Source organism: Molossus molossus, unplaced genomic scaffold (genome assembly GCF_014108415.1).
Source record: "Molossus molossus isolate mMolMol1 unplaced genomic scaffold, mMolMol1.p scaffold_m16_p_9, whole genome shotgun sequence".
In the NCBI taxonomy this organism is placed as follows: Eukaryota; Metazoa; Chordata; class Mammalia; order Chiroptera; family Molossidae; genus Molossus; species Molossus molossus.
The window spans coordinates 48,456,316-48,484,075 of NW_023425403.1; the positions used below are offsets into that span (position 1 = coordinate 48,456,316).

At 43.6% G+C, this 27,760-nt stretch overlaps 1 pseudogene; it reads left to right on the forward strand.

Moving 5' to 3' along the window:
• The first annotated feature begins 675 nt into the window (after positions 1–675).
• LOC118622373 lies at positions 676–27,760 on the forward strand (annotated as a pseudogene).

Consider the following 27,760-nt stretch of genomic DNA (forward strand, 5'->3'; position numbering starts at 1 on the left):
TGAGCTTTTCATCACCATTAATGTCCAACCTAAGGCTGATGAAGTGAAATCATACCAAGGATTTCTCTCTCTGGGGGTTGAACGGGACATTCACATTTTGACTCTCAATTCCTAGGAACTGATGTAAGTCCTAATTCTATGCAGCGGGGAATTTGGGATAGCTAGAGAAGTGTTCACGCACTACATTCTTCATTCTGCAAAATATTTGGTAGTCCTGTCACATAATTCATGTAAAAATCATCATTTTGCTCTTAGAAACTTTTACGTTGGTCATGTGAGGGGCTTTATTTAGTGTAGCCTAGAAAGTAATAGACTTTCAAATTTGTGAATATAGGAGGGTTGAAAGAAGCTATCTGGTGCATGCATTTTGACTGGTGCACAGAAGACTGTGTTTTACGGATAAACAAAGATAAATTAGAAAATCTAGGTAAGAGGGAGGGAGCCGGAGACCGGCCAGGTGGCCAGGTACAGGTGGCAGCTGGGGCCTCCAGGCCAACATGTCCCTTCTCGCTCTGCTTGCTCCTTCCTGCCCTCCCACCTCCCACCTCAGTCTCATGAATTTTGAGTGGCACCTGTTGTATTTCCTGAGCTCCACTGTGGAAGTTGGGGTGCGGGGGTTACCCTAGTCTGGCTCCCGCGCTGCCAGCCGAGTCCCAGGCTAGGGCAGGAGCCGCTATGTCTCAAGCTGTGCAGACAAATGGAACTAAACCACCAAGCAAAACATGGGACCTGAGTCTAAATGAATTACAGAGAACACCTCAGGAGGCACTAAGGGGTGGCTTGTGGTTTCACCTGGAAGCCTACACAGTGAATTAATGTGCCCAGTTTGTCCTGATTCGTTGAAGAACACCATGACCACAAAGGAGTGTTTACATCATTTCCATGCACACTGCATTTCCACAGCCCTCAGAAGTGGCAATGAAGAACGTCCTACCTATCGGAAAAGGTTAGTTTCCAAAAGATCACTAAGGCCCCAATCTTTGATGCACTCATCAGCAGAGTTTATCCAAGTCGTGATGAGTACGGAGCTCATCAACAGGGTTACCAGGATCAACAAGCACAGTGATCAGCCAGCACTCGGTCAGAGCACTGAGGAAGGACGAAGACACAGGCCACCAATAGATGACAGATGACAGCAAGGCAGACTGGAGACTGTCGGGGGCAGCCGACAACGGCGACAGCTGTCACCATAGCAACGCATCTACACACAGCCATCTGGAGGTGGGACCTAGGAACAAGCAGACCAAAGCACCTGCTGATTCTGGGCCTCAGCTAGATAATAACAATGCAGCTGATTCGCTGATTCAGTAATGATGGTGCTAGTGAAACCAGAGTGACTCTTCAGGCCTCGTCCCACACTTCTGGAAAAAGAAGATAGTACACAGACAAGATCCATGAAGACTCCAGGTAAACTGGACAGCTGGTGTGGCTCAGTGGTTGAGCACTGACCCATGCACCAAGAGGTCGCAGGTTCGATTCCCGGTCAGGGCACATGCCCAGGTTGTGGGCTCAATCCCCAGTGGGGGGCATGCAGGAGGTGCCCAATCGATGTTCTCGCTCATTGATGTTTCTATCTCTTTCTCCCCCTCTCCCTTCCTCTCTCTCTAAAATCAATAAAGGAAAAAAAAATTTTGCCCTGGCCAGTTTGGCTCAGCGGTTAGAGCGTCCGCCTGCGGTCCGGAGAGACCCGGGTTCGGTTCCCACTAAGGGCATGTACCTCGGTTGCAGTTTGTCCCCGGCCCTGGTTGGTTGTGCGGGTGGCAGCCACTTGATGTGTCCCTTTCACATCGATGTTTCCCTCTCTCTCTCTTCCTCTCTCTCCCTCCCACTCTGTACAAAAAATGGAAAAGTGTCTTCGAATGAGGATAAAAAAAAAAAAAATTTTTTAAATCCAGGTAATGCCACTGTTGATCATGTGTCCAAGCATCTGGCTGTGAGGATGGCTTTAGAACTTCAAAGCAAAGGAGGATGAAACCAGGTGAACCTTGGTGCAGCCAGTGAGGAGCACTGTGCCATTTACATAGCAACAGCCTGTGGGCGCTGCACTGTCTCAAATGGCCCTTTTTCTTTGGAATTGGTCAGAGAGAAATACTAGAACGTGAACAAACCCATGCACTTTATTACGCACCCACAGAGGAGCCCAAGGGAGATTTCACAAAAACCAGTTCAGAGAATGAACTTCTTTTAAAGCCTATTTTATTATTATTATTATTATTAAGGATGTATCATAATTACTTTTGTGGACAGAATCTTGGATATGTTGTTCAGTTTTCTTCCTGAGCCAGACTCTTTTACCCTAGTAGAATCTTTTCTCCTTAATTTCATATTTCCTTTTGGGAAGGGACTAGTTATTCAGAACTTTTTCTTTACTTTATTATTTTTTTTTCTCTTTTTAAATCTTTATTGTTGAATGTATTACAGATTTTCCTCATTTTTTTCTCCATTGACCCCCTCCTTCCCAATCCCGCCCCCCTCCTGCCTTTTCCCACACTATTATCTGTGTCCATTGGTTATGCATATAAGTTCTTTGGTTTATCTCTTCCCACCACCCAACCCCTTTCCCTTTGAGGTTTGTCAGTCTAACAATTAATTTATACTTCTTAATCCTTCACCTTTTTCACCCATTCCCCCAACACCCCTCCCATCTGGCAACCAACAGAATGTTCTCTGTATCTAGGAGAATGTTTCTGTTCTGCCTGTTCATTTTGTTTGTTGATTCCATTGTCGATAGATATGTATTCATTGCCATTTTGTTTGTTCATATTTTTTATCTTTTTCTTCAAAAAGACCCTTCAACATTTTATAAAATAACGGTTTGGTGGTGATGAACTCCTTTAACTTTTTCTTGTCTGGGAAACTCTTTATATGACCATTGATTCTAAATGACAGCTTTGCAGGATAGAGTAATCTTGGTTGTAGGTTCTTGCTTTTCATCACTCTGAATATTTTTTGCCACTCCCTTCTGGCCTGCAAAGTTTCTTTTGAGAAATCAGCTGACAGCCTTATGGGAACTCCCTTGTAGGTAACTAACTGCTTTTCTCTTGCTGCTTTTAAGATTCTCTCTTTGTCTTGAACCCTTTGCATTTTGATGATGATGTGTCTTGGTGTGGGTCTCTTGGGGTTCATCTTGTTTGGGACTCTCTGTGCTTCCTGGACTTGTGTGTCTGTTTCCTTCACCAAGTTAGGAAAGTTTTCTGCCATTATTGTTTCAAACAGGTTTTCAATTTCTTGTTCTCTCTCTTCTCCTTCGGGCACCCCCAAGATGCGAATGTTGGCACGCTTGAAGTTGTCCCAGAGGCTCCTTACATTATCCTCATTTTTTTTTTATTCTTTTTTCTTTTTGCTGTTCTGATTGGGCGTTTTTTGCTTCCTTATATCCCAAATCAATGGTTTGTTTCTTGGATTTATGTACTCTACTATTGAATCTGTGTAAATTATTCTTTATTTCAGTTAGTGCCTCCTTCATTTCTGACTGTGCATCCACCATTTCTGACCGGTTCTTTTTTTATGCTCTTGAGGCCCTCACTAAGTACATTGAGCATCCTTATAAGCAGTATTTTGAACTCAGCATCTGTTAGGTTGCTTATCTCCATTTCACTTAGTTCTTTTCCTGGGGTTTTGTTCTGTTCTTTCATTTGGAACCTGTTTCTTTGTCTCCTCATTTTGGCTGCCTCTCTGTGTTTGTTTCTATGTATTACTTAATGAGAGGTATGGGACTATCTGAGACCAGATGCTGCCTATTTGAAAGAATTTAGGAAAACCTGAAGCAGGATCCAAGACAGGCCAATCCTATGGTTAAGCAACTGGCAACAGCTTGAGTGGGCCTGAAAGTTGGGTGGGGCAGGGCCTCAGGGAATCACCAGGGCGGGGCTACCAGTGTGAGCCAGGTTGCTGGAGTCCCAGATATGGAGACTGTCTGCCGCCCCAGGGAAGGGCTCACCAAAGGAACAAAGGCCTCTGACAGTACATCTGTCCCCGAGAAAGCCCCCTCTCCAGCCCTTGCTCCAATGCCAAACAGCTCAGTTCTTCCCTATATGTCTCTGGTGCCCCTTGAGCTGCCTCCCCTCCAAACTTAGAGGGAGAGAGTCCGATAAGTCCGTGCGCGGGCCCTTCAAGGAGCTGCCTGAGCCTCCAGCCACGACAGCTTCCCTGAGCCTCAGTTCCCGCTGGTTTTTCCAGCCAGAAGTGATGGGGACTTCTTGGCACTGGAACTCAGATCGGCGTGCCTGGTGTGGGACCGGGACCCCTCAGTCCTCAGGGAGGACCTTCCCTGCCAAGGTGTCCTCCTGATTTTTATCTGCCACACGTGGGTGTGGGACCAGCCCGTCCGCCTCCGCCCCTCCTACCAGTCTCGATGTGGCTGCTGCTTTAATTCCGCAGTTGTAGGACTTCCATTCAGCTTGATTTCAGGAAGTTTTGAATGATGGTTGTTCTGTAGTTTAGTTGTAACTTTGATGTGGTTGTGGAAGGACGCGATACCACGTTTACCTACGCTGCCATCTTGACCGGAAGTCTCCAACTTTTTCTTTACTTTAAAAAATATATCTAAGTTGTATGTGTTGACAAAGTGTGGTTCTATTTGGAGCATGTTGCATATTGACCCTCTGGCCCAGGAAATTTTCATAGTTCTGTATTTTTAAGATTTTGTTGAATATCTTTTTCCTGCTCTTCAAAATTTAGGCCTTACAGAATGTTAAATAATATTTCTTTTTACTTTTTTCTTGAAGTCTTATATATTTATGCTTTTCTGTATACACTGTATTATCTCCATAAAGACCAAGGCTCAAATTTATTGTGCTGAAAAATTAATTCTCATAGGATTACTATTTTCATGGTATTTTCTTCCATAATATCTCATTTAAAAAAAAATGGTTCTTTATAAACTTTGTATCCATTCCCATGCAATGTGTTTGTTTGTTTGTTTGTTTGTTTGTTTGTTTTTTCATTCCCCACCCTCCCCACCCCAATTTTGGAATTTTTGATTTGGGGAAAGAGAATCAAACAAAATCTCAAGTTCTATGAGAACTTGGTTCATTTACAGATTTCAGTGTATGTTTAAAGAGGCCTTTTTATACTAGTTCTCCTGTCACTTTAGTTCCTTTACTATGTATATTTGATGCTTTTTCCTATTAAAATATTAGAAATATGGAGAGATTTTGCACTTTAGCCTTGATGAAAAGCGTAAGGTACATTCAAAACCTGCCCAATTCTCTTTGTGTTGGTAGCTATGTAAGATGAGGAAAACACGGCACATAGAACTAACAATGGGAAACATAATTTGTGCTTCTGTTTGAAAGGGGTGTGTAGTGTTTTGGGTTGCCATGTACCATTTATAAATTTGTTGCTTTGTTGATTATACTCTAGAGAAGCAAGTTAATAGAGTTTGAGACTTGCCTTGATGTGTAGCAAAAGATAATTCTGTAGAAGAATGTCAGGCAGTAAGGTGAAAGGTCATTCTACTCTTAATTTAGTTTTATACTGAGGGACAGTTTTTGGTGTTTGGACCCAGAAGGCTTTATGATGACAGGTCAGAAATAAGATGGACTTGTGTGTTGTTTTCCATCCCTGTTTTGATTTCAGGCATCTTGAGGGCAAAGGAAATGCAGGCTGTACATGATCCAGAATGACGAGATCCAAAGAGTGGACCCAAGGTCCAAAGGGGAGAGATGACAAAATGAGGCTTAGGAGGATTGCTGATGTTGATTCCTTCTTTATACACACGTTCTAAGCATCACACTATCTACATGCAAAATATTCTGCAACATCTGCTACATAGGATCATTGCGGATATGATGTATTTGAATGAATAAACATATTGACTTATTATATTTACACCTATATCAATAGCTTTCTGTGGTGCTATAACCAATTCTCTCCCTTGTCACATCCTGTTCCTTACATCAAGAGATGTGTCCTTTGAATCTGGGTTGGTGTTAGCAACTTACTTGACATTTAAGTCTATGATCTGTTTGGAGTTATTTTAAAAAAATGTTTTTATTGCCCTGGCCGGTTTGGCTCAGCGGTTGGAGTGTCCGCCTGCGGTCCGGAGAGACCCGGGTTCGGTTCCCGCTAAGGGCATGTACCTCGGTTGCAGTTTGTCCCCGGCCCTGGTTGGTTGTGCGGGTGGCAGCCACTCGATGTGTCCCTTTCACATCGATGTTTCCCTCTCTCTCTCTTCCTCTCTCTCCCTCCCACTCTATCTGTACAAAAAAAGGAAAAATGTCCTCGGGTGAGGATAAAAAAAATAAATTAAAAAAAAATGTTTTTATTGATTTTTTTAGAGAGAGAAAGAGAAAAAAATCAATGTGAGAGAGAAACATGAATTGGCCTCCTCCTACACCCCCCCTACTGGGGATTGAGCCCACACCCTGGGTATGTGCCCTAACCGGGAATTGAACTGGGACCTCTCAGTCCATGGGACAACACTCAGTGCACTGAGCCACACTGACTGGACAGTTTGAAGTTATTTTTTACATAAGGTGTGAGATTTAGATTGAGGTTCATTTTCCATCATTATTTTTAATAGCAAAAGAACTGGAAACCAAATGTCTAGAAAAGATTGTGTTCTGCTATGAAAAACTATTCAAGATATATTGCTAAGATTTCCGGTCAAGATGGCGGGTAGGTAAACGCGGTATCGTGTCCTCCCACAACCACATCAAAGGTACAACTAAACTACAGAACAACTATCATTCAAAACGGTCTGAAATCAAGCTGAATGGAAGTCGTACAACTACGGAATTAAAACAGCAGCCACATCCAGACTGGTAGGAGGGGCGGAGGCAGAGGCCGACGGGCTGGTCTCACACCCACGTGTGGCGGATAAAAATCAGGAAGACACCTCGGCTGGAAAGGTCCTTCCTGAGGACTGAGGGGTCCCCGTCCCACACCAGGGCCCCCGCTCAGGGTTCCAGTGCCAGGAAGAGAATCCCCATAACTTCTGGCTGGAAAAACCAGCAGGAACTGAGGCTCAGGGAAGCTGAAGCGGCTGGAGCCCCAGGCAGTTCCCTAAAGGGCCCGCGCACGGACTTATCGGACTCTCTCCCTCTAAGCTCGGAGGGGAGGCAGCTCGAGGGGCGCCAGAGACATACAGGGAAGAACTGAGCTGTTTGGCATTGGAGCAAGGGCTAGAGAGGGGGCTTTCTCGGGGACAGATGTACTGTCAGAGGCCTTTGTTCCTTTGGTGAGCCCTTCCCTGGGGCAGCAGACAGTCTCCATATCTGGGACTCCAGCAACCTGGCTCACACTGGTAGCCCCACCCTGGTGACTCCCTGAGGCCCCGCCCCTCCCCACCCAACTTTCAGGCCCACCCAAGCTGTTGCCACTTGCTTAACCATAGGATTGGCCTGTCTTGGATCCTGCTTCAGGTTTTCCTAAATTCTTTCAAATAGGCAGCATCTGGTCTCAGATAGCCCCATACCTCTCATTAAGTAATACATAGAAACAAACACAGAGAGGCAGCCAAAATGAGGAGACAAAGAAACAGGTTCCAAATAAAAGAACAGAACAAAACCCCAGGAAAAGAACTAAGCAAAATGGAGATAAGCAACCTAACAGATGCTGAGTTCAAAACACTGCTTATAAAGATGCTCAATGAACTTAGTGAGAACCTCAGTGAACTTAGTGAAGGCCACAAGAGCATAAAAAAGGACCAGTCAGAAATGAAGGAGGCACTAACTGAAATAAAGAATAATTTACACAGATTCAATAGTAGAGTAGGTAAACCCAAGAAGCAAACCATTGAGTTGGAATATAAGGAAGCAAAAAACGCCCAATCAGAACAGCAAAAAGAAAAAAAAATTTTTTTAAATGAGGATAGTGCAAGGAGCCTCTGGGACAACTTCAAGTGTACCAACATTCACATCTTGGGGTACCAGAAGGAGAAGAGTGAGAACAAGAATTTGATAACCTATTTGAAACAATAATGGCAGGAAACTTCCCTAACTTGGTGAAGGAAACAGACACACAAGTCCAGGAAGCACAGAGAGTCCCAAACAAGATGAACCCCAAGAGGCCCACATTAAGACACATCATCATCAAAATTCAAAAGGTTCAAGACAGAGAATCTTAAAAGCAGCAAGAGAAAAACAGTTAGTTACCTACAAGGGAGTTCCCATAAGGCTGTCAGTTGATTTCTCAAAAGAAATCGACAATGGAATCTACAAACAAAATAAACAGGCAGAACAGAAACATTCTCATAGATACAGAGAACATTTTGTTGGTTGCCAGATGGGAGGGGGGTTGTGGGAATGGGTGAAAAAGGTAAAGGAATTAAAAAGAACAAATTGGTTGCTAGACTGACAAACCTCAAAGAGAAGGGGGTTGGGGGGTGGGAAGTAATAAACCAAAAAACTTACATGCATAACCAATGGACACAGACAACAGTGTGGGAAAAGGCAGGAGGGAGGCGGGAGTGGGCAGGAGGGGGTCAATGGGGGAAAAATGGGGAACATCTGTAATACATTCAACAATAAAGATAATAAATAAATTTTTAAAAAAGATATATTCCTAAGCAAAATTTTTAAAAACAAAAATTTTAGACTGTAAAACTAGTGGATCTAGTGTGCTATTGTTGTATTTTTTGCTTATTTATTTTTATTGATTTTAGAGAGATGAAGGTAGAGGGAGAGAGCGAGAGAAACATTGACGAGAGACAAACATCCATCACTGCCTTCTCTATGCCCCCTACCAGGGATCGAACCCACAATCTGGGCATGTGCCCAGACTGGGAATCAAACCAGTGACCTCTCTTGGTGCGTGGGACGACGCTCAACCAACTGAGCTACACTGGCCAGGGCTATTACTGCATTTTTTTTTTTAAGAAGAAAATGTATACACAAATATCTTACTATCATATATGGCATAAAATATCTTTGGAAAGAAACACAAGAAACTGATTACATTGTTTGACTCTGGGAAGCAGAACTATGAAACAATGGTGAGAAGGAGACATCTATCTTTAAACTTAGAGTCATTCTCAAAGCAGTGCGTAGAGCATAGATGTGCACAACTCAGTATATTGTGTGAACGTGAACACCCACGAAACCACCGTTCCACTCAACCCCTCACAGCCCCTTCACAGAGACCTTTGCATCTTCTCCTCAGTGGTGCTCACTCTGTGGACTTCTCACACTGCCATTGTGTCTGGCCTGTTTTGTCTTTACATAAATGGAATCATCACCTATAGATTCTTTGTGCCTGGCTTTCCTTTCTTCACATTGTGTTTGTGAAATCCATCCATGTTGTTTCATGTGAAAGTAATTCATTATTTTTATTGTCATACAGTATTCTTTTGAAAAATGTACCAAAACATTTTTATCTCTTCAACTATTGATGAACATTTAGGTTCTTTCTAGGGAGCTATTAAGAACCATGCAGCATGCCCAGCCGGTGTGGCTGAGTGGTTGAGCATCAACCCATGCACCAAGAGGTTGCCAGTTCGATTTCCGGTCAGGGCACATGGCCAGGTTGTGGGCCCGATCCCCAGTGTGCGGCATGCAGGAGGTGGCCAATCAGTGTTCTCTCTCGTCGATGTTTCTCTCTCTCTCTCTCTCTCTCTCTCTCTCTCTCTCTAACATCAATAAAGAAAAAAAAAATTTTTTTAAAGAACAACGCAGGCCAAAAGGTAGAAATTACCCAGGTGTTCCTCAGTGAATGAATGGATAAACAAAATATGGTATACACACACAATGGAATATTATTCAGTTTTTATAAGGAAGGAGGTTATGACACATGCCGGAACATGGATGGACCTTGAAGATGCTGAGCTAAGTGAAACAGACACAAAAGGGTAAACACTGTAGGATTCTACTTACATGAGATGCCAAAGGAGGCAAATTCATAGACAGAAAGTGGAAGGGTGGTTTCCAGGGAATGGGGGCAGAGAGAAATGGGGAGTATTGTTTAAAGGGTACAGAGTTAGTTTAGGAAGAAAAAAATAATTCTAGAGATGAATGGTTATAATGGTTGTACAACAGTATAAATGTACTAAATGCCACTGAACTGTACACCTGAAATGGCTAAAAGGATAGATTTCATGTTATGTATATTTTGCCACAATAAAAGGGGGGGGGACAATGCACATTCTTTTTTAGCTTTATCCTCCTTTCTCCCAATTTTATTGAGCTATAATTGACATATAACATTATGTAAATTTAAGATGTACAACATGATGATTTGATAAATGTATACCTTGCAAATCCATTACCACAGTAAGGTTACTTAACACCTCCACATCCATCACCTCACATAATTACAATTTTGTTGGTATGTGGTGAGAACATTTACGATCTACTCGTAGCAGCTTTCAAGGATGCAGTGCAATATTGCTAACTGTGGTCAGCATGCTGGACGTGACATCACAGAATGTATTCGTCTTATAGCTGGAAGTGTACACTCTTTGACCAACATCTTCTCATCGCCTGCTCCTTCCTCAGACCCAGCAACTGCCACTGTACTCTCTGTTTTCATAAGTTTGGCTTTTTTAAGAATCCGTATGTGAGTGTGACCATACAGTGTTTGTCTTTCTCTGTCTTACTTATTTTACTTAGCATGATGCCGTCAAGGCTGTCCATGGTGTCACAAAAGGCAGACTTTCCTTCTTTCTGTGGTTGAATAATATTCTGTTATATATACACGCCACATTTTCTTTTTTTTTTATCTTCACCCAAGAACATTTTTGCATTTATCTTCAGATAGAGCGGGAGGGAGAAAGGGAAGAAGAGATAAGAGAGAGAGAAACATCGATGCCAGAGACTCACATTGAGTGGTTGCCACCCACACGACCCCGCCGGGGCTGGGGACAAACTGCAACCGAGGTACGTGCCCTTAGCGGGAACTGAACCCAGGTCTCTCTGGTCCACAGGCCAGTGCTCTAACTGCTGAGCCAAACCGACCAGTGCTCTTTTTTCTTTTTAAATTTTTTTCTTTTTTTTCTTTATTTGTTTTTAGAGAGAGAGCAACAGAGAGGGAGAGATAGAAACATTGATGAGAGAGAACATTGATTGACCACCTTCTGCCTGCCCCTTACCTGGGCATGTGCCCTGACCGGGAATTGAACCGGTGACCTCTTGGTACATGGGTCAATGCTCAACCACTGAGCCTCACTGGCCAGGAACACCACATTTTCTTTATCTATTCATCTCTTGATGGACACTTAGGTTGTTTTCATGTCTTAGCTATTGTGAATAATGCCGCAATGAACACAACACTGCAGATATATCTTCCAGATAGTGATTTCATTTCTGGGGGATATGTACCCAGACATGGGATTGTTCAATTGTATGGTAGTTCTAGTTTCACTTTTTTGAGGAACCTCTATACTGTTTTCCATAGTGGCTGCACCAATTGACATTCTCACCAACAGTGCATGAGGGTTCCCTTTTCTCCACACCCTTGTCAACGCTTGTCTTGTTTAGATAATAGCAATTCCAACAGGTGTGATGCATTGCACGTTGCCCATTATTGTACATGGCTTTTGGTGAACATTCTCATTTTCCTCGGAGTTGCTGAGTCATAGGATAGGTGTGTGTCTAACTTTAGTGGCTACTTAGACCTGGTTTTTAAGCTTCGAAGGACCAAACACATTCCTATTAGGTGGCATCTTCATTTCTATTGTCAAGTAACAAATTACCACAATCTTAGAGGCTTTATAAAACACCCATTTGTTATTTCAGTTTCTTTGGGTCAGGAGTCTGGACACAGCTGAGTCCTTTTCGCAGGTGTTGTGAAAAATCTCCCAAGATGTACTAGAACTGGCTTCCAAAGGAGGATGACCAAGAGACCAAAGAAAGAGGGTGACAACTCCAGAATCAAACAGAGTTTATTAAGAGAAATTCCAGACAGATTCAGAATCAGGTGGAAGCAAGATGGATCTCCAGGCCGGAAGAGCGCGGGGTTGATACACAGCGCCTCCAGGAACAGGAGGACACCTGCTTCTTACGGGCTTTATGTTCCAAAGCAGTAAACAACTTAGTGAGCCCACTTACCTAGGTAAGAAAATTCCTTTCAGGTGACACAGGACCTCTGCTGGGGTAAACTGGTGGTCACTGAGAGACACTTGCTTCTTAAGACGGTTCTATCATGCCAAGCCCCAGAAACCATTTTGCTTACCATCAGGTCTCATGAGGCTGTCATTAAGGTGTCAGAGGTTGCTGGGGTCTCATTTAAGGACCATGATGCTCTTCCCAGCTTATGGGGTTGCTGGCAGAATTTGATTCCGTGCTGTGTGGGTCATTTCTGCTTCCCATAGAGGCTCTGCACACAGAGTTCATTCCCTGTCCAGTGATGGCCACAGCCCTCAACACCTGATTTTTCTGAAGTGGTGCATTTCTCTCAAGTTAAGAATTGCCTTGTGTTGCCTATGTCCTGCCTCAAACTGTCCACGTTCTGCCTTTGGGTCCTTTTCAATGCTGGGGAGGCAAAAGGTGGAAAATAAACTTGGTGCAAGCACAGGGCAGCCCAGAATTAGAGGGATTGTGATTTCCCCTTCGTCTTAGCCAGTGGAAGACCAGAGCCAATAGCTAGATGCTCCGGTCTCCTGTCACGCAGCTGGACACTTCTGAAAGACAATCTGTACCCTTCTCAAGGCCTTTGGTATTTCTCCATTGCTATTTTTAAAAAACCAACTGTTCTTTTTTTTTTTTATTGAATTTTTTTTTCTGTTTCAGTATCAGGATCTAGAGAATACAAGATATACTTAGCAATATAATGACCCCTGAATAAAGATGAAAGTTGTGTGTGTGTGTGTGTGCATGCATGTGTGTGTGTCTATCTAGCTCCTAAATATTTGTAAGCTTTTTTTAAAATTCATCTTTATTGTTGAATGTATTACAGATGTTCCTCATTTTTCCCCTATTGACCCCCTCCTCCCCACTCCCGCCCCCCTCCTGCCTTTCCCCACAATGTTGCCTGTGTCCACTGGTTATGCCTATATGCATATAAGTTCTTTGGTTTATCTCTTCCCACCCCCCAACCCCCTTCCCTTTGAGGTTTGTTAGTCTAACAACCAATTTGTACTTCTAATTCCTTCACCTTTCTCACCCATTCCCCCAACCCACCTCCCATCTGCAAACCAACAAAATGTTCTCTGTATCCATGAGAACGCTTCTGTCCTGCCTGTTCATTTTGTTTGTAGATTCCATTGTCGATAGATATGTATTCATTGCCATTTTGTTTGTTCATATTTTTTATCTTTTTCTTCAAGAAGACCCTTCAACCATTTCATATAATAATGGTTGGTGGTGATGAACTTCTTTAGCTTTTTCTTGTCTGGGAAGCTCTTTATATGACCATCGATTCTAAATGACAGCTTTGCGGGATAGAGTAATCTTGGTTGTAGGTTCTTGCTTTTCATCACTCTGAATATTTTTTGCCACTCCTTTCTGGCCTGCAAAGTTTCTTTTGAGAAATCAGCTGACAGTCTTATGGAAACACCCTTGTAGGTAACTAAATGCTTTTCTCTTGCTGCTTTTAAGATGCTCTCTTTGTCTTGAACCTTTTGCATTTTGACGATGATGTGTCTTGGTGTGGGTCTCTTGGGGTTCATCTTGTTTGGGACTGTCTGTGCTTCCTGGACTTGTATGTCTGTTTCCTTCACCAAGTTAGGGAAGTTTTCTGCCATTATTGTTTCAAATAGGTTTTTGATTTCTTGTTCTCTCTTTTCTTCTTCTAGTACCCCCAAGATGCGAATGTTGGTACACTTGAAGTTGTCCCAGAGGCTCCTTACATTATTCTCATTTTTTTGGATTCTTTTTTCTTTTTGCTGTTCTGGTTGGGTGTTTTTTGCTTCCTTATATTCCAACTCGATGGTTTGCTTCTTGGGTTTACCTACTCTACTATTGAATCTGTGTAAATTATTCTTTATTTCAGTTAGTGCCTTCTTCATTTCTGACTGGTCCTTTTTTATGCTCTTGAGACCCTCACTATGTTCATTGAGGTTCTAAGTTCATTGAGCATCTTTATAAGCAGTGTTTTGAACTCAGCATCTGTTAGGTTGCTTATCTCCATTTCACTTAGTTCTTTTCCTGGGGTTTTGTTCTGTTCTTTCATTTGGGACCTGTTTCTTTGTCTTCTCATTTTGGCTGCCTCCCTGTGTTCATGTCTATGTATTACTTAACGAGAGGTATGGGGCTATCTGAGACCAGATGCTGCTTATTTGAAAGAATTTAGGCAAACCTGAGGCAGGATCCAAGAGAGGCTAATCCTATGGTAAAGCAATTGGCAACAGCTTGGGTGGGCCTGAAAGTTGGGTGGGGCGGGGCCTCAGGGAATCACCAGGGCGGGGCTACCAGTGTGAGCCAGGTTGCTGGAATCCCAGATATGGCGGCGGCTGTCTGCTGCCCCAGGGAAGGGCTCACCAAAGGAACAAAGACTTCTGATAGCACGTCTGCCCAGGAGAAAACCCCCTCTCCAGCCCTTGCTCCAATGCCAAACAACTTGGTTCTTCCCCATATATCTCTGGTGCCTTTCAAGCTGTGTCTTCATGCTGGAGCCTGGAGGGAGCGAGTCCAAGTAAGTCCATGCGGGGCCCCTTTAAGAGGAGCTGCCTGGGGCTCCAGAAGCCTGAGCCTCCCTCAGCCTCAGTTCCTGCTGGTTTTTCCAGACAGAAGTTATGGGGATTCTCTTCCTGGCACTGGAACCCTGAGTAGGGCACCTGGTGTGGGACGGGAACCCCTCAGTCCTCAGGGAGGACCTTCCCAGCCGAGGTGTCCTCCTGATTTTTATCCACCACACGTGGGTGTGGGACCAGCCTGTCACACCTCCGCCTCTCCTACCAGTCTGGATGTGGCTGTTTCTTTAATTCCGTAGTTTTAGGACTTCCATTCAGCTTGATTTCAGGTACTTTTGAATGATGGTTGTTCTGTAGTTTAGTTGTAACTTTGATGTGGTGGTGGGAGGATGCGATACCACGTTTACCTACGCTGCCATCTTGCTGTAAGCTTTTAATTTTGAACTAATTTTAGACTTACATAAAAGTTGGAAAATAGTTCATAGTGCCTGTATACCACTCACCCAACTTTCCTTAATAATAACATCTCCCATAACCATGGTACAAAGATCAAAACCAGACAATTTATGTTGTAACAATATGATTACATAAACTGGCATTTTAGTGTTATTTTAAGTGACCTTAGACATTATTTTATATTGTTGTAAGGTGTCAGCGAGATAACCAGAGACGCACAGCCGAATTGTAAAGGAGCACTTTATTACGCCGGTGGGCTGAAGGAGGGCTCTCCCCAAATCGACAGCCCCAAGCCTTCTTTGTTGTCTGTTTATATAGACACAAACTACAGAGAAGAAAAAACTACATTCTTTGTGCTATTTTTGGCACCGTTAAGGCGGGAACTGACAGACGGGGGCAAGAGGAGCTGTTAGGTCAGGGCAACCATTAATCTCTTCCTTCTCGTGGTTCCTCTGAGTTTCCCAAGGGCTTCAGTAACCCTTTATCTTTATAATTTTCATTGGGTTTCTCAAGGCCCTCATGTTAACAAAAAAGAAACTGCCAGGGTGTGTACCTGCAGTAACTGAGGGTCAGAATGGAGTTATTACAATATGTTTGGGAGCAGTTTTTATATCTTTTATTGTGAATAGTTTGTACATATTCTTTTCCCATTTTTCTATTGTACTTTAAGGCTTTTGCCTCTCAATTTTTGAGAGGTTCTTTAAAAACATATTAGAGATATTAGTAGCCCTTTTTGCAACTATTCTTCAAATAGTCTTTGCACATACCTGTTCTGATCACTTCCTATTCACCCCACCTTCAAGAGGGATTCCCCACCCTAAATAGTGTGTGATAGCTGAACACACACCACCACCAGACAGATGAAATGGACAGCAGTGTATCAGCCACACACGCTCCGGGCCAGGGGAGGATACCACATGCTGCCCGTGGCCACACGAGGGCAGACTCGGGAACAGAGCCAGCGGCAGGAGCTGTGGGAGAGGGACTGGAGTACCAAGAGGCTGAGGCCCCCTGGTTCCCGCAGGAGGCTGTGATCGGCTTATTGGAACAAACATGGGGATCCTTTCCCACGGGGAGGTCGACATATCTGGCAAGAGCAGGGGAACTATGGCTAAGTCTGAGGGGCCCTGTAAGGTGCAAAGACATCTGGGCAGCATATGGAATTTCAGGCCTTACGACGCAGTATCTTGTTAAAGTTATCCCTGAGTGGTTGCTCTTATTTGTTGCCTTTGTAAATAGGGTTTTCTCTACCATTGCGTCTGTAATTAAACAACATTTTTGGAAAGTTAGTGCAGGCAGCAGGGCGAGGCGTCTGCCGTTTACGATGTGAAGACAGGAAAGCCCCAACGGGCTACTGAAAACCCTGATAAGACACTGACGGAGCAGTTGGGACACTCCCACCCTGGGCCATTAGCCCGGGAAAGCTGTTTTGCTTTGAAAGAGCAAATCCTCGAGGACAGAAAGGGTTACCATTAAAAACCGTCATTTCAAGGATCATTAAAAATGGACAATTTAATTTGCATTTCTAAGGTAGACTCAGAGAAAAGATAAATCTGTTGGTATGACTAGTAGGGAAAGTTTAATGGCGCAAATGATTATCTGTCGTCTTAATGGAAAACACAGTATATAACAACAAGGTATAAAAAAGGAACTAAAAAGATATAAAAGCAACAATATTAATGATTTAACAAAAGGGGAAGACCATGAAACCAACTATCCTTCAAAAGAAACGTCAAATCATTTTTAACGGTTCATAAATAGTGAGATGAATGTCTCATTTATTTATTCAACATTTACTAAGTGCTACTATGAGCCAAGATCCATTCATTCTAAGAGCAAACTTTCAGAGGTCAGGTTTACAGTCCTGGCTCTCAGAGTGTTCATAGGCACTAGGGAAATGGACCAGCATGCAGGATGGTGCCAGGTGCCACAGGGCTCTGCTCAGGCTGGATGAGGAGGAAGGAAGGGGCACCTACCCTAGACTGGGAAAGACAAGGCTTCTCAAGGAAGGGGACACCTAACCCGAAATTTCAGGGGTAGAGACGAGAACCTGTGGTCTTGTTGCGGGGGGGGGGGGGGATGAGTGCCTGTGTGCGTGTGCATGCATACCTGTGTGCACATGTGTGGAGGGGCGCACACTTGAGGCACGCCTGACTTCTGCATCCAGGCAGTGCACAGCCAAAGGCAGAGCAGCAGCGAAGACAACGTGGACAACTGACAGCTGACACCTGGGTTATGTAAGGAAGAGAGGAAGGGAATTCCAGGCGGAGGGAAAAGAATCTGCATTTGGGGACATCGACAGGGAGGCAGATTGGCTGAAGCTTCGGGCAGAGGAAGGTGTAACTGCGCAGGTCGGCAGGATTTGGATAAGAAGGTTCTGGTATTCCATGTGAAGAATTTGTATCTAACTCTGAAGGCCATGGGGAGTGTTGAAGCATTTTAAGCTGGGGAGTGATCGGATCATATACCCAGTCTGAATGAACTACTCTGGCACAATAAGAGGGAGAGACTGCAGGCTGGGAGGGCAGTAGAAATAAGATGTAGTATCCAAAAAGAAGAACATGGGGACCTGGAGGCAGTGGATGGGAGAAGGAAAAATGGGACAGACGGGAGCTGTACTAAGGAAAGAGAGTCAACTGGACATGGTTATGGTCTGGACTTTGAGACGTGGGGCAGGGCGGAGGCAAGGCTGTCCCCAAGGAGTTTGACTTGGATGACTGGGGTTTTAAGAAGCAAAGAAGATGGCATGTTCAATTTGATATGTGCTGAATTTATTAAAACCAAAATGCACTAAAATGTGCATTAGACCAGTGGTTCTCAAACTTTGATGTGCATGAGAATCACCTGGTGATGTTGTTTGACTGCGGAGTCTGTAAGTCTGGGGTGGAGCTGAGAGTCTGACAGGCTTCCAGGCGATGCTGATGCTGAGGCTGCTGGATGATGGAGACTCTGAGGAGCAAGGCTTAGACTAGGAGGGCAACTAGACAATTCTTTTTTTCATCCTCACCCGAGGACATTTTTCCTTTTTTTTGTTCAGATAGAGTGGGAGGAAGAGAGAGAGAGACAGAAACATCGACATGAAAGGGACACATTGAGCCCTGGCCGGTTTGGCTCAGTGGTTAGAGCGTCCACCTGCGGTCAGGAGAGACCCGGGTTCGGTTCCCACTAAGGGCACGTATTTCGGTTGCAGTTTGTCCCCAGCCCCTGGTTGATCGTGCGGGTGGCAGCCACTCGATGTGTCCCTTTCACGTCGATGTTTTCTCTCTCTCTCTCTCTCTCTCTCTCTCTCTCTCTCTCTTCCTCTCTCTCCCTCCCACTCTATCTGTACAAAAAATGGAAAAATGTCGAGGATAAAAAAAATAAAAATTAAAAAAAAGAAAGGGACACATCGAGTGGCTGCCACCCGCACGACCCAACCAGGGATGGGGACAAACTGCAACCGAGTTACATGCCCTTAGTGGGAACCAAACCCAGGTCTCTCGGGATCACAGGTGGACGCTCTAACCGCCGAGCCAAACCGGCCAGGGTGTAACTACACAATTCTTGATTTCATGTGAAAGAAATGAGGAGCCACCTATTCTAGGATACCTGGAATTTAATAACACACATATAATGAGATTAAGAATAAACTCAAAGAATGACTTTGGGAGAAATGTTGTGATGAGTACTTGGGGTGGGAGGTGATACCAGAAGGACCCAGGTGAGGGACAGCTGGACACGGCTTCAGGGAGGGCGGAACTGCCCAGCCTGGTACAAGGGAACAAGACAGCAGTGTGCAGGGCGAGGGCCACTGGTCCGTCCTCGCGCCCTCCCCTATCTCAGGACGATGCATGTGGATCACCAGTGGACTTGGGGGGGGTGGGAGACGCGTGTCTGTGCTTGTGCATGCCTGCGTGCACGTGTGGAGGGGCGCACACTTGAGGCACGGCTGACTTCTGCATCCAGGCGGTGCACAGCCAAAGGCAGAGCAGCAGTGAAGACAGTGTGGACAACAGACAGATGACACCTGGGTTACGTAAGGGGCGTCTCCACAAAGCAGAACACGCAGGAGGAGGCAATGCAGGGCCACGTGACAATTAGATGAGGACCAAGTCCTCCGAAAAGGAAGTCACTGAGTACATTTAAACACCAAACCCAAGGGTTTGATAGATTTTGGATTATGTCCAAAGACACATTTCAAAAAAGAGAGGAAAGGCAAACTGAAATTATTGCCTGTGCAAACCATGATCTCTGACACAGCAGACTTTAACAAGAGCTGGAGGAAATCCCTATGTTGGTACATTCGAATGGAGAAAGACATGGGAAGAATGAAAACAGCACTATTACTAGGTGTATGTATTGCTTTTGAATGTGTAGATCAAATCAACATAAAAATGGTAAAAAAAAAAAAATCACAGAGCTGAAAAGCACCACTGATAAGGTAGAATTAACAGGGTTTCTGAGAATTAGATGAAAATTTAGAGAATCTACATTTTAAAAGTGTGAATGATGCCCTGGCTGGTGTTGCTCAGCAGTTAGAGTGTCGGCCCGCGGACCAGAGTCCCAGGTTCGGTTCCCGCTAAGGGCACGTACCTCGGTTGCAGTTTGTCCCCGGCCCCCGTTGGGGTTGTGTGGGTGTCAACCACTCAATGTGTCTCTCTCACATTGATGTTTCTTTCTCTCTTTCTCCCTCTCTCCCTCCCGCTCTATCTGAAGATAAATGCAAAAATGTCCTTGGGTGAGGATAAAAAAAAAGTGAACGAATCTCCCTTACACTCCAAATAATTGTATATTAGGTTAAGAAGTTTAAAGTAAATAAAAAGAATATACAAACAGGTCATGGTTGATAAAATTAGATATGCGTAACTCTGAGACCGAGTGTATTACATGACAGCACTGCTGTGTGTGTGTGTGTGTGTGTGTGTGTGTGTGTGTGTGGCGTGCGCATGTGTACATACATTAACTCATTTAGTTTCCACCATCACCTCACGAAGCTGGTATCATTATCATCCTCATTTTATGGATGAGGAACTTGAAGCAGAGACAAGTTATGCAACTGGCCAAAGGCTGTGTCTGTGCTGTGTCTTCCCCCTGACCAAGCTGGGCCAAGCAGATGTTCTCTCCCAGAACGTAGACCTGCCAGAGAGATGGGAAGACCTGACTTGATTTGCCGGCTGAGCCATTACAGAAGGGGGCCCGCGAGGACGCAGCCCTGGGCTGGGCTACCAGCTCCGGCAGCCCCAGCTGGCTGTTCAGCTCCTCCTTATCTATGAACTGTCCGGGATCCTCACAGTACTTTTCGTTTGAGCCTGTTATCCAGTATGCAGAAGAGCCTCAACTAATACTCCCGGAGAATTTAAAAACACTCCTCATGATAGCAATGGAGTCATGGAGAAAATCCTCAAATATTAGTAACATCCACAATTCCACCCACCAAAATTCATGAGTGCACAATATTATTTAGAAGAAAATGTTTCTCTAAGTATATATATAGATACAGATATATTAATTAGAAGGCAAAAGAAGATATAGATCCCATCTATAGGATTTAGAAAAGGAGCAAAATCACTAGCATTGTTCAATTAAACAGCATCAAACAAACTAGAAACTTAAAAAAAAAGAGAGAGAGAGAAAACTGAAACCAATGATTAGTTCTTCAAACAGTAGCCAAAATAATAAACCATTGAATCAACTTCAAAAAAATGAAAAAAAATTAAGAAAGTTGGAAAGAAAGAATTCCACAGAAGAGAGAATTGGCAGTAAAAATAAGACCAATATAAATGTATGGAATTAGCTGTGCTTATAGGCTTAACTGCACATTTATTAAATCTGTGTATTGCTACGCCACACTGTATCTTTGCCTCTTACCTCTAATTCCTTTTTTTTCTCCTAAGGGCCAGGTGAAAGAAGGCTTCCAGAATACAAATCAGAACACCAGACCTCGGAGGATGGGAACCGCTCAGCAGGGGGCAGATCCCAGTGCCTGGAGCATCTGGGGACCCAGGCAGCTGCCCTCCGGGTCTTCCCAGGTAGGTGGGCACTTTAGTTGGTGGCCCTCACCACAACCCATGCCACTGCCCACAGCACCGTCCGGGGCACCCTCACTGCTGCACCCATGTGGGGTGTGGCCTGAGCCCAGTCTCTGCATTCACACACCATCCCCACCTCACCCCTCACCATGGCGCTGAAGCTACTGGGGTGTCTTCCAAATGCAGAAATTCCCAATCCAGCCCCTGGCCTGCCTCGGGGAAGCTCAAAGCGCCTCTTTCTCCTGTGTGCCTCCCAAGCCCTTCTCAAGCCTGCGTGTGCCCTCTCAAAGCTAAGGGCTTTCTCAACCAGAAAAGGGGGTGGGGTGATTCTCTGCTGTATTGCCTGGGCTTTCTGCTTTGGGCTCAGTATCCCCCAAACCATTAATGAACCCCCGAAGCAGTGAAAGGCAGACTCTTTCTTCCTTGGAACAGAGAGGAAAAGAAATACCCAGAGCAGCCAGAGACAGACACAAATTAAAATGTCTGGTGACAGGCCCCCTGTGGGTTGTGCCCAGGATCCTCAGCCCAGGGCCAGTGGCCTGAGCCTGTGGCACCGAAGAAGGGGTGTGAAGAAAGGGACAAGAGCGGTCCACAGAGAGAGCTGCTGAAATCCTTGACAGCCTGGTCGCCAATCATGTCCTCTGTAGGAAGGGAAATATGATTTTTAAGCAGCTAGGAAACATCATACCAGGAGAAAGAGAAATCTGTTTTATTGTATTTTAGGAAGAGAGTGAGTATATTCCAAAGATAAGTCACTGTAACGGCTGTTACAATAGCTAGAGATCTGTAGCTTTGTGGATTTTCTCTGAGAATATTGTTTTAAACTATTAGTAATAAATTACCACAAAAATAAATTATTATGGTACAGTCATTCATAAATATTAAATGAAGATCTGCCTGATGGTTTAGAGATTTGTTATAAAACAACCATTACTATGACTCATCAGATGAGTAACACAAGAGATTCAGATTCCATGTCTTTTGGAACTGGGAAATAAATCAATGCTTTAAGGTCTAAACCTAGCCCAGCTGGTGTGGCTCCGTGAATTGGGTGACATCCCACGAACTGGGAGGTCCCGGCTCCATTCCCGGGTTTCAGGCTCACTCCCCAGTGGGGAACGTGCAGGAGGCAACCAATCAGTGTTTCTCTCTCACATCAATGCTTCTCTCTCTCTCCCTTTCTAAAAAATCAATAAAAACATATTTTTAAAAAGATCTAAACCTAAAAATATATCCCAAAATGCATCATTACAAAGAGCCATGCAAATTGTTCTATTTAGTTAGATTAAGAAACTATGGCCCTGGCCAGTTTGGCTCAGCGGTTAGAGCGTTGGCCTGCGGTCCTGAGAGACCCGGGTTCGGTTCCCGCTAAGGGCATGTACCTCGGTTGCAGTTTGTCCCCGGCCCTGGTTGGTCGTGCGGGTGGCAGCCACTCGATGTGTCCCTTTCACATCGATGTTTCTCTCTCTCTTCCTCTCTCTCCCTCCCACTCTATCTGTACAAAAAATGGAAAAATGTCCTCAGGTGAGGATAAAAAAAAAAAAAAAAGAAACTATGTAATACTAGCTTGCTAATATATTAATATTTAGTAATCTATAGTTACAATTAATATTGTAATATAATAATTTATAATGAAATAGAATAGATTATAACAATATAATTGTGATAATAATTATTATTTTATTTTTATTAAACTTTTTTATTTTTCAGCTACAGTTGACATACTATATTATAATATTATATTAGTTTCTGGTGTACAATATAGTGATTAAACATTATATAACTTACTAAGTGATCCCCCCAATAAGTCTAGTGCGCACCTGACATGGTACATACTTATTATATCACTGACTATATTCCCTATACTGTGCTTTATATCCCCGTGACTATTTTGTAACTACCAATTCTTATTCCTTTCACCTTTTTTACCCAATCCCCCAATCTCCCATCCCTATGGCAACCGTTAGTTTGTTCTTTCTATGAGTTTGTTTAGGTTTTGTGTGTTCGTTTGTTTGGTTTTTAGATTCCACATATAAGTGAAACCATATGGTTTTTCTCTGTCTGATCTTTTTCACTTAGCATTAAACCTTCTAGGTCTATCCATGTAGTCACAAATGGTTAAGATTTTATTCTTTTGCCCTACCCAGTTCAATTGGTTGGATATTGCCCCATGCACTGAAAGGTTGCTGGTTCGATTCCCGGTCAGAGCACATACCCAGGTTTTGGGCTTGATCTCCAGTAGGGGATGTGTAGGAAGCAGCCAATTAATGTCTCTCTCTCTCTCTCTCTCTCTCTCTCTCACTCCCTCACTCTCTCTCCCTCTCTCCCTCTCTCCCCCTTCCTCTCTCTATAAAAATCAATAAATTATTCTTTAAAAATATATTTTATTCTTTTATGGCCAAGTAATATTCCATTGTATTAGAAGTATGTACCCCTATGTTCATTGCAACATTATTTACAGTAGCCAAGATTTGGAAACAGCCCAAGTGTCCCTCAATAGATGAGTAGGTAAAACAGCTGTAGTACATCTACACAATGGAATACTACTTGGCTGTAAAAAGGAAGAAAAGTTTGCCTTTTGTGACAACATGGATGGACCTGGAGAACATTATGCTAAGTGAAATAAGCCAGTCAGAGAAAGACTCACTCATATGTGGAATTTAATGAACAAACTGAACTACCAAGCCAAACAGAGACAGACTCAGAGAGACCAAGCAGACAGACAGCTCTGGTGGTGGTAAGAGAGGGTGTTAGGGGGGTGAAGGAATAAGCAAAAAGAGAAAAAACTCATGAACAGGGACAACAGTGTGGTAGCTGTGATGGGGAGGAGGGTGCGGGGAGGTGGAAGAGGGCATAGGAAGATAAATGGTGATAGAAAAAATAATAAAATAAAATAAAGGGAAAATATATATATATATTTGTTAATCCTCACCTGAGGATATTTTTCCATTGATTTTTAGAGAGAGTGGAAGGAAGGGAGGGAGGCGGGGAGAGAGAGAGGGAGAGACAGACATCAATTGGTTGCCTCCTGAACACACCCCAACCGGAGCCTAGGATTGAACCTGCAACCCAGGTAGGTGCCCTTGACTGAAAATTGAACCCAAGACCCTTTGGTTCTTGGGCTGGTGCTCTAACCACTGATACACACAGGTCAGAGCAAGGGAAAAATGTTTTTTAAAATGAGGGGGAAAAGTTTCTTCCCTGCTTGTTCCTATGGTTGGTTACAGGATACCCAATGTCACACACACACACACACACACACACACACACACACACTCCTGAGGGCAGATTCCCAGTGACTCCACAGTGCAGCGTCTCCCTGAGGACAGTTTGCCCTGACACCCCAGTGGGCAGAGCCTCACTGAGCTCCACCAGTGTTTAACCTCAGCAAACCTCTCCGTCACCCAGCAGCACACATGCTCTTCAACAAGGTCTGTGTCAGCCTCGGCTGGGTAGGCGTCTCCCTTTTGGGGTTTCTTTCTTTCTTGGGTGCTCTGCCTTGACCCTAGAGGCAGTGACCGCTCCCTATACTTCTTTCCTGTTTTGTTTATTGTTCTCTTTACCCCTTAGTAGGTAATTCCCCATTGTAGTTAATTCCGTATATTAAACTCTCCCTATTCAGATGACTGTGGTTTCTTTCTCCTGACTGGACCCTGACAGATACAATGAGCTATTTTCCTAATGACTTATATATAATAAGTGCTACCATTTGTTGCATGTTTCTTGTGTGGGAGACACTGTATTAAGTATGTTGCAAATATTATTTGATTTAATCCTGCCAATAGCACTGTAATGTAGCCCATATCATTATCTCTGTTTTCAGATGAGGAAATTAATGTTGCCAGGGGAAGAAATGATAGGCCTGGTTCAATGGACTCCATGCATATGTTCTTAACCCTTATGCTATGAGGAAGTACAGTTAAAGACACAATGCAATCTGACTTAAGGCATAGGTACCAATGCACCTACAAGTTTCCATTATACAGAGATGAACATACCACATTCTTCCACAGCTGAAATCTCAGGTTTCTTGGAAAACCCACAAATAACTAAAAATTGCCTTCCCTTAAGTATGTCCATGTGCTCCTGGGCGAACTGCCTTTCTTGATAGTTTTCAGCTAATCAGCTTTCCCAAAGACAAAAAATCTAAGGGCAATCTCTGGTCCACAGATGGTCTGCAATTTTTACTTTTATAAACCTTGCCCCGACTTTGTTCAGTGACATTTGATTTATGGATGATTGATCTCCCTTGTATACAAGTTAAGTTTCAGCTGGGCTTTTAACTAAACTCATTTCTCGGAATTATCCTTTCACAGTTATATCTGGAGGTCCCACTGAGAATGTGTTCCTAGGAGCCTACAGAAGCATGCAGTTCGCCTGTGAACCTCATCTGAACCCCTTTAGTCCTGGCTTGCCTTCTCTTGGAGCTTCAGGTAAGTGCCAATATGTGCCAGTTGGGTTCTTTAGCTCTTGGACACTGATTACACTTTCTGTCCTGCTTGTCCAGGGCCGTGATGTAGGGGAGAGCCAGGTGGAGGGTAGAGGAGCTACTAGACAGGTTGCGCAATGACAGCTCTCTGGGAATGTGGCTTTGGGGGAGCTCAGAGTCATTCTTCTCCCTCCAGAGGCTGACAGGCTGCTAGTCCCCACAATGACTGTCCAACACTTGGGTTTCAAAGCTGCTGTGGAGTTGCAGAGAAGGGGATGCGGAACCGGGACATTAAATGGCCTCAGAAATTAAGGTTCTTACCAAGAGTCAGCAGATTTTCTTGAATAAACACCTTTTGGATTGTTCCAAGCCTTTGGTGAATTTCCAGAGTTCTGAGAAAGTTGATTTTGACCACTTTTGCTGGTGTTCTCATTGCTTTTATGGAAGAGTGGATTTTTGGAGGTCCATACTCCGACATTCCAGAAGTGCTGTGATAATAAGGTTTACATAAATCATAAATTTAACTGACATTCTGAACAAATACTACAGAAAGGAGCATAAAACAAAATAGTAAAAATTAGCTACAAATGCTTCAGAGTTACCTTATCTGCCTGAGGAGATTTTTCTGTTGTGTGAGTATGAAGAGATTTCTGAACAGATAGATTTTATATCTTTTGCTACCTTTGGAGGTGGTTAATAAATTGGGTCCAGCCAGTGTGGCTCAGTGTGGCTCAGTGGTTGAGCATCAACCCATGCACCAAGAGGTTGCTCGTCCGATTCCTGATCAGGGCACATGCCCAGGTTGTGGGCCCAATCCTCAGTGGGGGGCATGCAGGAGGCAACCAATTGATGTTCTCTCATCGATGTTTCTATCTCTCCCTTCCTCTCTCTCTGAATATCAATAAAGAAAATAAATAAATAAATAAATAAATAAATAAATAAATAAATAAATTGGACATACCACATTTTATTCTTTCCTCATTCATAGACACACTTATATTTTCAATTGATTTGTATGAATTTTTTTGTTTTTATTTTTTGTGACTATACCACAATTTATTCAACCACTAATAGGCATTTGGGTAGTTTCTTTTTCTTTTCTTTTTTTTAAAATTTAAATTCAATTTAAATTTAATTTTTGTTACAGATGTTTCTCCTTTTTCCCCCATTGACACCCTCATCTGGTTCCCGCTCCCCCCCACCAGCATTGTTGTCTGTGTCCATTGGTTATGCTTATATGCGTAAGTTCTTTGGTTTATCTCTTCTCCCCCCGCCCCACCCCCAGTTTTTTTAAAGGCAGGTTTATTGAGGAATAATTTACATACAGTCAATTCACCCGATTGAGTTCTGTGAGTTTGACAAATATATATAGTTCTGGAACTACTACCACCTCCAAAAGTCCCCAGTGCTGCTTCGGTGACGTGCCCTCCCTCGTGCTCAGTCCCTGGCCACCACTGGTCAGGTCTCTGCTTCTGTAGTTAGCTTTTTCCACACAGTCTGTAGCCTCTTGAGACTGGCTACTTAGCCTAATGCTTTTTAAAAACTTGCTCAGTTCTGTTCTCAATCATAGACATGTTCTGACCCTTCTTTACTAATGTAAAAACCCTGGCTCCCTTGCCCTGGCCCGTGTGGCTCAGCTGGTTGGGTGTCCTCCCAGGCACCAAAAGGTTGCTGGTCCGATTCCAGTCCGGGCATGTGCCCAGGGTTGTATGCTTGATCCCCAGTAGGGGGCGTGCAGGAAGCAGCCAACCAATGTTTCATTTTCATATCAATGTTTCTCTCTCTCCCTCTCTAAAAATCTATTTTAAAATCTTCAAAAAAACAAGCAAAAACAAAAACCCTGGCTTCCACCTCCTTGTTCCTCTACTTGAGAATCTCTGGGCTCGACACCCTCTCCAACGTTATCATGTTATAACTCACGACATAGGACTCATAAAGCCCATGGACAGGTTTGCAAATATTGATAAGGAAAGTGTTTACAAACCGACGTCCAAGTAACTCGTGGAAAATAAAATCTTAAATATGAGAGTGGGTGTCCATTCTGCCTGTCTGCCTATTCACGAATGCCTCTATCTTTTTCTATTTTTAATAGTTTTATTTTTATTTAGTTTTAATATTAAAGTGGTGCGTGAACAAAACTTTCACCAGTGAATAGAACTATAAAGCTTGTTATGAAAAACAGTAATCCCCTAACCCCACCACCAACTTCTCACTCTCCAGGGATCACTATTTCAGTTATTTTAACTCACTGATTTTATTTTTCTCTGTTTTTTTGCATAACACAATTTTAATGATATTTTTTCCTTTTCACTTTAAGCAGTACCTATTGACTTCCTGCTGTGGAATATGAGGATTTAA